Source organism: Malaclemys terrapin, chromosome 3, assembly GCF_027887155.1.
Source record: "Malaclemys terrapin pileata isolate rMalTer1 chromosome 3, rMalTer1.hap1, whole genome shotgun sequence".
Lineage (NCBI taxonomy): Eukaryota > Metazoa > Chordata > Testudines > Emydidae > Malaclemys > Malaclemys terrapin.
Window position 1 is genome coordinate 137736733 of NC_071507.1, and position 13965 is coordinate 137750697.

The window sequence follows — 13965 nt, forward strand, 5'->3', positions numbered from 1 at the left end:
GGTCACCCAATGAAATTAATAGGCAGCAGGTTTAAAACAAACAAAAGGAAGTATTTCTTCATACAATGCACAGAGTCAACCTGTGGAACTCATTGCCAGGAGATGTTTTGAAGGCTACAACTGAATTTAAAAAAGAATTAATTAGCCATTGATGGACCTGTGCTCCATGAGCCGATTAGCCAAGATGGCCAGGGATGCAAGTCCATGCTCTGGGTGTCCCTAATCCTCTGACTGCCAGATGCTAGGAGTGACTGCCAGGGGATTGCTCACTTGATGATTGCCCTGTTCAGTTCATTCTCTTTGAAGCACCTGGCATTGGCCACCATCAGAAGACAGGATACTGGGCTAGATGGACCATTGATCTGACCCAGTATGGCTATTCTTATGTAATGATAATATCAAAATGAAACGTGTTAAGCTTATGCAAATGAAATGTTTCAATAATTTTCTATTGAAAAATGTTGACAAAATCATACTCTCTCATAAAACACTTTGATTTCATCGTGGTAGCAGTGTTAGTCTATATCAGCAAAAGCAACAAGGAGTACTTGTGGCACCTTAGAGACTAACAAATTTATTTGGGCATAAGCTTTCAGGGGTTAAAACCCATTTCATCAGCCTTTTCCTACAGAAATCTGTTCTGTCAGAACATTTTTGACCATTTTAGAATATAAGCATTGTGGGGCCTGTGGGGAGAAATGAGCAAGCCCCAGAGCAGTCAAGCCTGCCCATCCCTCTCCCATGTTCTCTTTTCTTTTCCAGACCAATCAAGCATCTGTCCCACAGCTAAGATAGTTGGCGAAGGGGAACACTATTGCCAATGTCTCCCCAGGAAAGGCAAATAGCCAGCTTCTTAAAGAAGCATTTGTTAGACCTTTGCACAATAAACTATTTACTGTCACAGGCAATTTCTCTTCTACCTTCTCCTCTCAAGTCTCCTGTTCTGGGTGGGGAAAATGACTGAGAACATTATGGTGAAATATTGCCAGACATATTTGTAATCCTCACATCTTTGTTCTGATTCAAATTGTTTTTAGATGTGGTTATAGTATGGAAACTGCATTGAATGGATGCTTGAGGATCTATTTCTGCTGCTGGATGTGTCAATGCTGACTCCGTTAGCTGTCACAGATTCCTTTGGTATTGACTGCAAAATATTGATGCTTTTGTGGACCCTAATAGAAGCCAATGAGGTCACTTGCATGGCTCCACTCTTCTTTCTCAGAACTTCCAGAGTGCAGTATCAGGCAGCTGCTCTTTTCTGCCAAAGGGTTGTATGTGTCACTCATCTTGTTCAATGTATATATGGCAACTGAAGGAGGGATACAGGTTGCTGTGTTTCCTCATGCAGATGATGCCCATCTTTAAACTTATGTATCTTCTAGCAGTGGAACAATTTACCCATTGGACATTAGGGTTTAGATAGAGACTGGCTGGCTGAACCTCAGTTCAGCTAGAACTCAATATTTACATATTGGGGATAATAAGTGAAAAAAATGGCTGAAATTGTACCACTCTCCAACCCCTGAATGACTGGTTTTCTCTGTCATTTGTTTCAAGGTTTCATAAAATGGTGGTTTATTGGATTCCCAGATAGCAGCAGCTGCCAAGAACACTTTTTATCCCCTGCTATTTGAACTTTGGCACAGCTGTCTAAGCTCTTGTCACCTTAGGGTATGATTCCAGCAATGAGATTTATGAGGGCCAATACCTTCAAACTATTCAGGATCTGAAGCTAATACACAGTAAATAGAGAAAGTATGCACAACACCCAGTAATGCTGCAGGACCAGGACCCTAGACAGAAACCCACCTCCTCAGTCAAGAGTCATTCCAAAAAAGTTTTGTTGAAACAAACAAGGGCATTTGAGTTAAACCATATGGCGAATACTCATTTTGCAAAATATACCTTAGTTAGATTCCTGTCTCCTACAGTTCACAGTAACCCAAAAGGACATTACATTCTACATATCCTGGAAAAAAAAGATGACAAGGGAATGTCATAACATGTCACAATAATGCAGTTATTAATTATATAGACTTGACAGGAACCTATTACCATATCAGCTACATACCTATAACGCTTGGAATAACAGAATTAGCATAAAGCAATATTATATTTTCAACATTTCTACCAATTATATGTAGGCAAGAAATGCATAATGTTGCCTCCACTGACTCACCTGGGCCTTGGGCAAGTCACTTTACATCTATCTCAGTTTTCTCATCTGAAAAAGAGTAGATAATTATATTTACTCACTTACCTCACAGGAGTATTGAGGATTAATTAGTTAATATCTGTATAGTGTTTGAACACTTACAGTGCTACATAAATGCTAAGCATTATTGCTGTATATTAAATTAAGTAATGTGGGTTCCCTCTCCACTTGTACTGAGATCTCTATTATTGTTATTATTATTATTATTATTATTATTTTATTTATTATGCAGTTGTTCTACAGCATCTGTTCTTACCAGGGAATCTTTGATAACACTTTCAAGTAGGAAAACTCAGCACTTAAACATGGAGGTAGAAATCCTGGCCCCATTTGTGTCAATGGCAAAATTTCTACTGACTTCAATGGGGACAGGTCTTCACCTGGAATGTTGAACTGTGGGCAGAGACTAGAAGAGCTGGTAGAAGTTTTATTTTTATATATACACATCATACTAGAATCCATACCACAGGAAGAGGGTGCAATTCAAAAGCACATTACATCTCCTCAGACATATATTTCTGTAGTGTTCAGCTATATTCAAACTAAAAGCTTTATCTAACTCCGACTGTAGTTAATGTTTCTCCACTGATTTTAATGGGCCAAGATTTAGTGACATGAAACACAGAAAAAGAAAACTGAAAAGGTCAAATATTTACCAATATCTACCAATATTTGCTCCCTGCAATCACAAGAAATTTATCATGTGTTTGCCCATCTTATCCTAATGGATGAATACCATTCTATTTTTTATGGAAAAGTCCTTGCTAATATACCTAGGAAAGAAGGTGAAAACACTGTTGAACCCTGACTTGGCAAATCAGCTTAACCCAATATCTTATTTACCCTGAAATACCACTGTAGTAATTGTCCAAGACCTAATTGTGCACTCCAAGTTAAATAGATTATACCCACCTACCCTAGTTACCACATACAAAATCTGAAAATGCATATCCATACAGGTAATAGCCCATGCTATATTCACAACATATTTAAAATACTCACATAGTGGGGAACGTAAGTGGTTGGTGACTGACATTTGGAATTTGCTGAGCTATGTCTTGGGATAGTTGATGTGAGGAATGAAGAGAAACCCTTTCCTTTATAGAGACTAAAAAGCAAAGGAAGAAATGCAGTAGTAGGTCTATTTCCCCTTAGTTACAAAAATGATTATTTCAAGAGCTGTAAAAACTTCACTGGCTTGTAACAAAAGAGGACTAGCTGTCATAGAACATCTTTGACTTTGCTAGACAAAGCATTATGAATTTTGGTCTGTTCCATTACAATCTATATGCATTGTTTGAATTCAGCTGAACTCTGAAAAGTAATGTGCAAAAAATTGATGACCCTACAGATTAATGGGTCATCCAACTGCCATGTGCCTTCCTTTTTAACTGTTAATGATCTTTTAAGTGTATAGTCATAAATGCTTAAGTGTGGGTAACTCCAACATTCAGAACTAATCTTGTATCCCCTCAGTTTATTATAGGAGTTTATTGTCTCAGTCTGAACACTGCTTCTGTATTTTCTTTTCCTTCTAAATCTTATGTTCGATCTAGTTCGTTCCACTTTAAAATGTGGTACATATAAATAGTGCAGCAAATAAATGCAACTATAAAAATACGGGGGGGGGGGGGGAGAGGAGGAGGATGAGAGAGAGTCTGAGAATAAAAAAAGATCTGAATCATTCTTTCTCTTGTGTGTATTGGATGTGAACTTTGGAACTTTGTGCAGTACAAGAATGATCAATAAAGTTGATATTTATGTACCTTAGTATCAAGTTTCTGTGTTTTGAGTGAATACGGAATACGATTCCAAATAACCTTGCCTACAACTCGGCTGTGAAATGTATCTTTGTCACTGAAAGATGAACATAATTTTCAATTCACTGTTTGATTACAAGAATGTGGCTTTGATGAAGTGATGCAATCTTTGAAGAAAAGGAAATAATTGTTTTCCTCTAGGTTTACAAAAACAAATATATTTCTTATTGGCATTTCCTGGAATGTGCATTTGGGCCACGATTTTTAAAAGTGGCTAGCAATTATGGGTGCCTCCATTTTTGGGTGCCCAACTTGAGACACATTAAAGGGATCTGTCTTTCTTTTTTTTTTTAAAGACCTGAGTACCTGCCGTCTGAAATTTAGGCTTCTTCAAGGTACTACAAGTTGAGCATTCAAAAATTACGTTGCCCCAAATCACTAATTACTTTTGCCAGTCATGGCCTTGATTTGTTGCAATATACACTCGCATACGCATACACATACGTATTTCTGCGCCCCTGAAAACAGAAGACATGATTCCCTCTCCCCCCCATCCACTTTGTTAACGTTACATGTGAAACTTCAGCCAGTGGTTAGCTATTTTATCAAAGTTGGGCTATCCAGAAAACAAATTGAGATGGCTGGCTTGGAGGCAGGATTTCTAATGAATTCTAAAGGTTGGCTTTATGCTTCATCGGATACTTGATCAGCTGTGGAACTCTAAAAGAGGATTCACCCTTGTCAACCACAATTAGTATTAGTTTGGATAACAGTAATTCAAACCCTTCTGTGACCCAGTAGTCAAGCTACTATTTCCATGAATAAATAATGCAATAATATTTTTTTTCATAATTTGATTAAAAAAGGCAGAGCCAACAGGCCTCCTGCAGAAAATTTAAGGTCTGCATTTTTTTAGAATATTTAAACTGTCAAAGACTTGCCAAGTAATCTGTGAAAATATAGAACACATCATATATAGATATATCTTTTTGAAAACTTCATGCTGTAGTACTAACTTCCACCAAAAAGTCACAGTTTGAGCATAATTTGTATAAGCAATAAGCAGAGACTAAATGCTGATTGTTTGGAGGAGAGCTAGAGTTCAGTTTAATGTAGGTATAACACATTAACATGTTTCTGTCATAGGAATACAAGCACTGCCATACTGGATCAGATCCATGGTCTATCTAGTTCAGTATCCTGTCTCTGACAGTGATCAGAACCAAAGAGTTCAGAAAATGGTACAATGAACTTCAGAGGTGGGATAATCATACCCCTCATTCTAATGTCTGCTAATTAGATATGGTCTTAAATGCTGACGCATCTATTTATATGGTCCTCACCACCATAGAATCTGAGCTCCTTACAATATTGATGAATGAATAGATGCCTTTCTGGGAGATATGCTATAGCCAAACACAAGGCTATTGGGTTTTCTACAGGATGACTGCAAGAAAATGTATGGCTTATGTTATACAGGAAGTCAGACAAGATAACCTAATGATCCCTTCTCACCTACCCATCTATGAATCTCAGATGTCACAATGCCCTTGTGAGGTAAAAAAGTAATAGTCCCATTTTACAGATGAGGAACAGAGGCACAAAGAAACTAAATAACTTGCCTAAAGTCACACAGGAAGTCTGTGGCAGAGCTAAACCGAACCTAGGTCTCTTGTATCCCAATTTAGTGCCTAACTTGCAAAGACTATTACTATTTCTCCTTATGTTGAGATTTATTTTTTCCTGTTCCTATGTGGGGAAATAATTCTTATCTATGATTTCATTCTTATATCTCTGGTTGTGCAATGCACAAAGGAAGTGAGAATGAAATCTAGAAAACAAGCCAAACTTCAAATAATTATGCTTCTAAACCAAACAGGAAAAAATGCAGCTTTTGTGAACAAAAGCTGGCCCCATACAGCCTAATTTCCTCACTAATAAATAAGGTGGTAGTTAATCTGCTATTCACTGATAACAGTTCTAATTACTGTTGCTCATGTACATTTATCTCACTCATATATCGAGAAAATATAAGATAAGGAGTTCAAATATAGAACGGTTTTTTTATCAGCATTGTTTTGATAATAACAGAGAAAGAACCACTGTCACCCTCTTCAGATATATGCTGAAGGATTTTCTTTATTCTGGACAGCCATTTTCCCAAAAGAGATCCTTGAAAACAGTAGTGCATGTCTGGATGGACTACCATCAAATGCTTTCCCCCTCCTTATTCTTGACTTCAACTATAACATATTCATGAACTGTTACATGATGATTCCTTCAATCATTCCAGCCCCAATATCTCTCAGGGAGCATTGCAAGAAGTTGCCACATAGCGGTCTGCTTTTAGGTATCTGTAACAGGGTATATTTGCCCTTTAAAAGAGGTGGGGGGAGTCTGGGAGGGCAGGTTACCCCACTCCAGGAATTCTGGAACAAATTAAGGCCTAGGCACAGTGGTTCTCAAAGCCGGTCCACTGCTTGTTCAGGGAAAGCCCCTGGCAGGCCAGGCTGATTTGTTTACCTGCCACGTCCGCAGGTTCAGCTGATCGCAGCTCCCACTGGCCGTGGTTCACTGCTCCAGGCCAATGGGGGCTGTGGGAAGTGGTGGCCAGCACATCCCTTGGCCCATGCCGCTTCCCACAGCCCCCATTGGCCTGGAGCAGTGAACTGCAGCCAGTGGGAGCCGCGATCGGCCAAACCTGTGGACGCGGCAGGTAAACAAACTGGCCCGGCCTGCCAGGGGCTTTCCCTGAACAAGTGGCGGACCAGCTTTGAGAACCACTGGCTTAGGAAATGGCAGAAGCAATAGTTGGGAGAGGAAGTGTTCACAGGATGATAAATAGTATTTGGGTATTTCTGAGCTACTATTATTTTAAGGGCCTGGGACCAGAAGTCTTGTAGTGTAGGGTGGGGGCAAGGCTTCCCTCTCTTCCAGCCAACCAGGATGAGTCCTGACAAGGAGGCTGGATTATAACCTGTCTCTTCTCTCATAGGAAGAGAACCACCAGCAGGGGAAGGCCTGCTGAGCTTTGTGGTTCATTCCTATTCCTTCCTGGGCTGAAGAAGGACGACAGCTGGGGCGGAGCTGGTTTAAGATTCCAGGGAGGCTGAATTAGCACAGCCCCAAGAAGGAGAACTGTGGGATTCCTAAACCCAGGTGGTGGTATCTCTTTAACAATACCATACACATAGGATCCCTTTGAGTGATGTAAAACCCTGCTGCCTTTGTCAGCAACAAAAACACACCTGCAACAATACAGGAGGGGGCACAGATGCACATTTAAGGCACAAGTGATTGGATTAACTAAATGTATTAATATTTTCTATATGAAACAATTTCCTATGTCATCAGTGGCGAGAGAACCTAAGATCATCAGAACCAAAAGCTCAGGCTTCTACCACTTGAGCTAAAGGGATAATAATCCCTCAATTGGCAGGAACAGTAAGCTTATTTTATGATGACCAACCAGCAGAGGATGAGACAACACAGCTATATATAAAACACAATAGCCACGTCCTTGTGTTTGATCTCTCCTTGAGGTGTCAGACTACTTTATTCGCCTTCCTTTTGTAATTTTGTCGGAAGAATGAGAGCTGTCATGAATCAAATCCTTTCTCTTTCTCACCTTTTCCAACAAGATAATCTTCCTTCACCCCTTAAAAATCATATCTTAGAACCTCTTTTTACACCAGCATAGATTCAGAGGAAGGAAAGAATAAATATCATAAGCTAAGTATGCTATGTAACAGTCCCTGAGTTGAGTATAAGTACTGTGTTGGTATGTGTAGCTTCATATTTTATAACAGTGGTCACACAAAATCCAAGTCTAATTTTCCATAGGTTAATTGCTTAATAACTCACTTAGTCTTTAGAATTGTGTAGTGGTCAACCTTGATTTCTAATTAATGTAGCCAAATAATCACAGTTCTACCTCAAAATTTTCTTGTGAAAAGCAGCCCTCAAATTGTCTATGGCTAACCAATAGTCCTTTTATTTTGTTATTTTAAAATGCACCCAGGTAGTGCTGAGGATATGTATAATTTAAATATATTTACAAATCAGATAACATTTGGAATAGGCTTTGACAGAGAGACATATAATTCTTACAAACCACTGCTAGTATTTCAATGGAGATCAAACTCAAACTAAGGTGATTTCAAATACTATTCTGATTCAAGTCCACCATTTTCATATCTATAGTTTTGGCCATATGCATGTTACATGCTCATGCCACATTTTCTTTTTTGTCATTGGTGATTCCCAAAAGGCCATGTTCTATTTCTTTACTGATTTTTGAAAAATGCCTTTCTTCTCCAATTGTTCCTTAAATCAATAGGCCACTTACGGTATAAGACACTCTCAGCATGAGTAAGGGAATTACTTATCCTTTGAAATTATACAGAAACCTTATATTAATGATGAATGAGGAGGTAGTTTTCTGGAATGCTGGAGCAAAAATAAGCACAAAGAGATGTAATCTTCGTTCTTGCCGTTCTATATCTGAATACATCTACTGTTTTTTTCCCGCTTCTATCTCTGGAGAAGATGCATAGAATCACAAAATATCCACCCTCATCTATATTTTCATAATGAAATATTCCCAGAGCAAATACTGCATAAGTTAAAAAAGTCAGGTATTTTTCTTTTCCATTGTGGCTACCAATAGGAATGGGCTTGGGAGAGAATTCAACCAGGAATAAAAATATCAGATGCTATTAAATGTAATGAAATCTCAAGGTCAAGTTAATTTCTTAGCTTTCCTTATCACCTATTACTATGTCTCAATAACTGGCACCAATAGCTACTCTAAGAAATCTTGGCTAATTACTAATCAATCATCTCAGTTGGTTTGATCTCATCCAGTCTAACTATTGAACTTTAGAAGGAATGCAAAAAAGTAAATAGAAATCTTTTAAATCTATGTGGTCAGTCCACTTATCTTCAGCAGCGGTATAAGCTTGCAGTTCAACCTTTCATTATATTATGCTAATAGGCATGTGAATTTTATGGGGTTGGTAGTTATTCATTTAGGCATGTTCTACAGCACTAAAAAGTAAGACATTTAGCTACTAGCCAAACAACCTCATCAAATTCTAAAAGATAAGATTTCATAAAAGTTGAACAGTATTAGGGCATGAAAAAAACTTATTTAATGAAATTCTGAGTCAAGTATCATATTTCAGTATTAAGTAACAACATAGGAACCTAAATTAAAAATGCAAGAGAGAGAAACCCATCATTGCAAGCAGGGATGGGCAAACTACGGCCCGTTGGCCAGATCTGGCCCCCGAGCGGTTTTAAGTCAGTCTGCCAGCTCCAGGTGGGGAGCAGGGTCTGGGGCTTGCCCTGCTCCGGTGCTCCAGCCAGGGTGCCGGGTTGGGGACCACACCACGCTGCTTGGCCCCACTCCGGTGCTCCAGCCGGGGCGCCGGGGCACTACAGCATGGCCCCGCTCTGGGGCACATGGTTGGGGGCTGCACCATGCAGCTCCTGGAAGCAGCTGCATGGCCCCACTCCAGCGCTCTAGCAGTGTAGGGGGCCGCTCCACGCGTAGGAGCTGGAGAAGGGACATGCCACTGCTTCCAGGAGCCGCTTGAGGTAAGCATCTCTTGGACCCTGCACACCTGAGCCTCTCACCCCACCCCAACCCACTGCCCCAGCCCTAATACCCCTCCCGCTCTCACCCCAACCCCTCAATCCCAGCACCCTTCTGCACCCCAAACCTCTCATCCCCAGCCCCACCCTAGAGCCCAAACCCCCAGTCGGAACCTGCACCCTTTCCCGCACCCCTGCCCCAGCCCCAAACCCTCTCTTGCCCTCTGAACCCCTTGGCCCCAGCCCAGAGCACCATCCTAAACCCCAACTTCCTCATCCCCAGCCCCACTCCAGAGCCCGCACCTCCAACGAGAGCCCTCACTCCCTCCCATACGCCAACCCCACTTTTGTGAGCATTTATGGCCTGCCATACAATTTCTATTCCCCGATGTGGCCCTCAAGCCAAAAAGTCTGCCCACCCCTAATTGCAAGGGTATGATCCAGCAAAGCATGTGCATAAGTTTAAGCACAAGAATAGTCCCACTGAAGTTAATGGAACCACTCACCTGCTTCAAGTTACACAAGGGCTTAAGGACTTTGCTGTACAGGGGCCTAAAAGACGATCCTTTTAAGATCAGCGCTCACATGAAAATAAAAATATTTACAAGTCTATTTAATAACTGACATTCAAATAAAAAAATCTAGACTTTTGATTTAGAATGTTTTATAAACGAGTTACTTTCCAAACAGATAACACTAGAAATTAATTGATCATTTTGTTTTGGACTATTCAGTTGTCTCGAACTGCAATCATACAGTCTCCAGTTCCAAATAAACAAAAGTAACTCAAGGAAGAAAACTTGTTTATGTGCAGTAATCTCCAGAGGATTAGCATTTCAGTGGATCAGATATCCTAAACCTCCTTCATTCCTGATAACAGCCACCACAGTGAGGTGACACACCAGAAAACATAAATTATCTACAGCTGTAGATAAGCAGAGGCCATCTGGGGGTTCTGAGTGCAATATAAATAGATGCAAAACAGTAGGAGAACTGGTGTTCATCACAAACCTCAAAAGGATTAGCAGTTTAAGCTCTGATTTCCTTGCTGTTGTTAGCTGTGATTTATTATCAGACAATGAGTGAAACTCTGTCTTATTGGTGATAATTTAATGACTTAATGGCAGTCTCTTTATCTGGAGGTCATAATTAAGCTTGTTTGATCAGGACCCCAACAAGAACCTAGCTGGTATTTTTAGCTAGTCCTATTTTTTGTCTGTGTGTAAAAGTTTGTTTTGCTAATTATTATTAATAATATTATTGTTAATAATTATTAGTGATGCTAACTAATTATAGCAGTTGTATACAACATATTGCTGTATACAGTTAGCATTTGTCTGGAGGAAAAAAGGGAACAAAGAAATTGCAACACACTGAATTTAAATAATTTCTAGAGAGTTTCACATTTCAAAATCTCAATCACTTAAGTTCGGCTTGTCAGTTTCAAGTCAAACTCAGTGGTAAAACTGAAAATGAAAACTGCTTTACAGAACAAAATTAATATAAATTGGAAAGAAAATGTGCCTTCTACTATAGTGTATATCTGCACCGTCCCAACCTGTCACTTCATCAAATTCACCTTTGTGAACTGTTCCCTCTGCAGTTATCTTATTCACCTCCGTGAGATAGAACTTCAAAGTCTTATGAAGACTATTTAAGGGCTCAATCCTATTTTAGTCAGTGAAAGCTTTTGCCACTGACTTCAATGGGAGTAAGGTCAAGCCCTACAATACATCCTATTATTACAACTGGTTGAAATGTTCTGAGTTTTTGAAATTTCAGTGAAAAATTTCCAACATTTTTTCACCAAAAAAAGTCAGCCTTTTTCAAGCTGCTTTGGCTAATATTAAACATGGCTCATTTGTATTTTTTTTTTAATCTTTTTCTGTTAAACAAACCACCAAAGAAAGGGAAAGTAAAAACTCTGTGAAAGAAATGTTAACATTTTTTTTTAAAGGAAGGACATGCAGAAGATATGTGTCCTACAGCAATTTGCCCATGTTTTATCCCATATGTTTTTTATTGTTTGTTTTTTATATATATATATGTAAGCAATGTGTTAAGTTCTGTACAAACACAGAACATAAAACGTAGTCTCTGCCCAAAAGGCTTACAATCTAAATTTTTATCTATTTAACAATATGAAACATATTACAGCTCTATGCCTCAACACTTCAAAGAAAATGGTGTGGGTGGTTCGGGACCTTTATGTGGCTGCTGTGGCCCCACCCAGATGTACTCACTTGAAGAACTGGGGTCTTTATATATGTTGGCATTAAGATTTATAATAAGGATATATTCTCTTTTTGGTAGAACTCTGATCAATACAAGGATGCAAACTCCTAGGATTAGAAAAGAGTAAAAATGAAAAAGTCTTGGATCAAGTCTTTGGGTAGCAGGTCCAAAAATTGCAGGTCATTATACACATGGAGCATTTTATTTAACAGTTTATTCATATTTCTTCACTCTATTCCATGACCTGAGCTCATTACAGAACTTACTTTTAAAAAGCATTTTATAAAAATATTGGAAGAGGGCACCCAAACAGTTGTATGGGCCAATGGACCAAAAAAACAATCCCTCCCACCCAAACAAACGACCAAAAAGCAACATACCCCACAAATCAAAAACAAGACAAACCCCCAAACTCAGAATTACTACAATATCTTTCCAACGTAGTCTTCACTATTACTTTCAGCTAACCTCTTTCCCCAAACCACTATACTATTTTCTCCAGGAAATGCCCGGGAGAACAAGAAGTATGTTTTGAAATCTCAATGCCTAGATTCTTGCTAAGCAATACCAGATCTGAATTTCAGAGCCAAAGACACCTACCCTGCCCTGACCGAGAACTCCATGCTACTGCCTCCCTTCAGTTTGTATTTGGAAAGGGTTGTTAACTTGAACTTCTCATGTTCACGTCAATGACTTTGGTAACACAGGAAGAGAGGACATTTTCCAAGAGAGCTATGATGCAAACTGTTTAAAGCCTGATTTGTCAGAAGGCAGTGCCAGCTGAAGTCAGTGGAAGCTGGGGCACTGAACACTTCTGAATATCAGGCCCTTAGGACTTAAAAGGTCAAAACAAGCTCAAATGACACATGGAAATCAATCAGTGGTCAGTGTAGTTCATGTAGCTCCAGCGTAATGTGTACTTTATTTAAGAAGCAGGACACTGCATTCTACATTAGCTGCAGCTTCTGACTGATCTGAGCCCTATTTAGAGGGAGTTGCACTGATTTAATCAACTGTGCAGATAATCATGTGTTGGATTGATGTGTATTTATATTGTATATTAGCTAATGTGTTTTGGGTTGGATTTAAGGCTAGTATTAACGTTAATATGTAATCATTTCAAACTACTTATATTTTAGAAAATATTACATTTGTGATCGATAGGTATTGAGAAAAGAAAATATCAGATCAAAATCATAATAATTTTGTCAAACTGAAGTTTCATTTAATCATTTCTCTGATGAAAACTGTGAATATCTGAAAAGAGAACTAAGGGAAAAATTCTATGCTGTATTAGCATGTTTCATTGGTAATTAAAAAAAAATACTGACAGAAAAAATACCCATAGCTTATTATGGAATGAAGCTCATTTGGGTCACTTGTAATATCCCACCAGTCCCTTCCAACATGTAATATCAGATATGCTATAGCAGGGATTGGCAACCTTTGGCACGCGGCCCACCAGGGTAAGCACCCTGGCGGGCCGGGCCGGGCCGGTTTGTTTACCTATCGCACCCGCAGGTTTGGCCAATCACAGGCTCCCACTGGCCGCAGTTCGCCGCTCCATGCCAATGGGGGCTGTGGGAAGCAGCGTGGGCCGAGGGATCTGCTGGCCGCTGCTTCCCGCAGCCCCCGTTGGCCTGGAGTAGCGAACCGCTGCCAGTGGGAGCCGTGATTGGCCGAACCTGTGGACGTGGCCGGTAAACAAACCCTGGCAGGCCGCATGCCAAAGGTTGCCGATCCCTGTGCTATAGTGATGAGTAGATAGTTACACAGAGAGACACAGAGTAAGAAAAAACATTCTCTATTCAGTCCCCTTCTCTACTCAAGTAAAGCAACTGACATTTGGTAAGTTCTGCAAGTGGATCAGAAGTGGCTCATGTTCAGTTGTCTGTCGCTATCAGACAGGTGAGTGATTTTGAGTTTATTAGTCAACCAACAGCAGATACTATATATTATAGGGCGGTTGGCTGGAGTATTATAGGAGAAAGTCTCAAGCAAGCTTTGTTCCACACAAAGACCCCGATCCATCATTCGACTGATTTCAATGGCCGCTGGATTGGGCCCTCAGCTATGTTCCAATATCAGATGGCACTGATCTCGGGCAACAAAATTTCACTGAAATATGAAACAAGGAAAATATGTGAAAGTGAC

The 13965-nt window shown here is 39.7% G+C and overlaps 1 long non-coding RNA gene across 1 annotated transcript in view; it reads right to left on the bottom strand.

Annotated features, from left to right (window-relative positions):
• The window catches only part of LOC128834321 (uncharacterized), a 106304-nt gene that overhangs the window by 44844 nt on the left and 47495 nt on the right, over positions 1-13965 (bottom strand). The window contains exon 2 of the long non-coding RNA XR_008444400.1: positions 2183-2227. This is a non-coding gene — a long non-coding RNA (uncharacterized LOC128834321). The remainder of the gene's footprint in view (positions 1-2182; positions 2228-13965) is intronic.